The sequence below is a fragment of the Zingiber officinale genome, chromosome 7B, assembly GCF_018446385.1.
Source record: "Zingiber officinale cultivar Zhangliang chromosome 7B, Zo_v1.1, whole genome shotgun sequence".
Classification (NCBI taxonomy): Eukaryota; Viridiplantae; Streptophyta; class Magnoliopsida; order Zingiberales; family Zingiberaceae; genus Zingiber; species Zingiber officinale.
Genome location: NC_055999.1, coordinates 66,933,739 through 66,935,279, shown reverse-complemented (window position 1 = coordinate 66,935,279; position 1,541 = coordinate 66,933,739). Strand labels below are relative to the sequence as shown.

Genomic DNA, 1,541 nt, shown 5'->3' with positions numbered 1-1,541 from the left:
GGAATTTTTGGACATTTTTCGGGAATTTTTCGGAGCTCGTACGGACGAGTTGACGGGGATAAGAACGGGGTCCGGAAAAGCCTGTTTAGGCTACCCAGTTTTAATAAGGAAAAATTTTATTTTTTTTTCTTTTCCTTTTTCCTTTTTCTTTTTCTTTTTAATTTCTTTAAAACCTTCGTTTCTTCCCCCTCCTCACACCCGAGCCCGACGCCGTCTCCCTTCTTCCTCCTTGCCCTAACCGCCGGCGGCGGTTACTTCTCCCGAGCCTCTTCTCTTCTTCTCCGGCCCTGCCCAAGCGCCGGCGAGCGCAAGCCATTGCCGGCGATCCATCCTCTGCCCTAGCCTTGCCGTGGAGTTCCTAGCGCCGTCGCCGCAAATCACCGCCGCCCGACCGCCTGCCCTAGCCACCCGACGTCGACCACAGAAGCCGACGCCGACCCCAATCGCCGGTGCCCTAGAGCCGATCACCGTGCATCACCCTTTCTTCCTCTGCCCTGGTGTGAGTTCACTGCCGATTTGCTGTGCCGCCGCCGAGCCGAGCATCTCCACCGACGCACGAGCAGTGCCGGCGACCCTTCCTCTGCCCTAGACAACCTGCAGTGCCGGCGCTGTCATCTGTGCCCTAGCGTCTCCGCCGACGCCAAGCAGTGCTGGTTTTTCTCCTCTCTGCTTTCATCTTGAATATTCCCGGCCAATTCTTCTCGGATGCTCCTTTGCCCTAATCTTTGCTTTGTTTTCTCTGTGCTTTAGTTATCTCTCCGGGTTGTGGACAGAGGCAAAGCAATCCGAGACTAGCCTCTTGGTGATCCCAATCTGCTGCCCAACACCATTGTCTTTCCCTCTTCATTCCTCCGGCAGCCGGTTTCACTACCACCAGCAGTAGATTTTGTATTGTACTACCATCACTGAAGAAGAGGAAGTGGAAACAGGGAGGAAGCAATTGTAAAACCTCTGTGGCCGGATTGTACCCTTGACCACCTACTTGAGTTTGGGTAAGTATTTGGTTTATGGATTTAGTTGACACATTTTTGACACATGTTCTAGGTACGACTTGATACATAATTAATTTGGTTATCGGGTGATTTAGGTTTGTAAGTTGTATAACTGTGTGATTGGGGTTCATGAAACTAACCCAAACTAGTCAGTGGATTAGAAATTAGTTTAGCTATTTGTTTATAATTAAATTAGCTAAACTGTGCGATTTAACACAGGACTTTGACGCGAGACGAGTATCTCGGAGTCAAATCGGACCATTTCTTATTGGAGGCGGGTACTTTGACTTATGTCTTTTGATATGCATAATAAAGTGTTTAACATATAGCAAGAATTGTGTTTTCCATTTTATTCGGTTGGTCACTACATGATCTGTTACATGTTGTTTGTTTATTTATTTTGCACTACATGTTATTATTTATCTGACCATACATGCTTTCGGTAGTGACCCAACCATGTGATACATCATGTTCTGGACCTAGGGTTTTATATGATACCCTATCTGTTTGTGTACCTTCCATTTGATACATTGACTTGTGGTACACCTT

General features: G+C 47.3%; 1 long non-coding RNA gene across 1 annotated transcript; it reads left to right on the top strand.

Moving 5' to 3' along the window:
* Positions 1–399: 399 nt before the first annotated feature.
* On the top strand, positions 400–1,242 carry LOC122003797. Its single transcript, XR_006118102.1, has 3 exons — positions 400–653; positions 751–992; positions 1,212–1,242. It is a non-coding gene; the product is annotated as an uncharacterized LOC122003797 (long non-coding RNA).
* Positions 1,243–1,541: the final 299 nt, after the last annotated feature.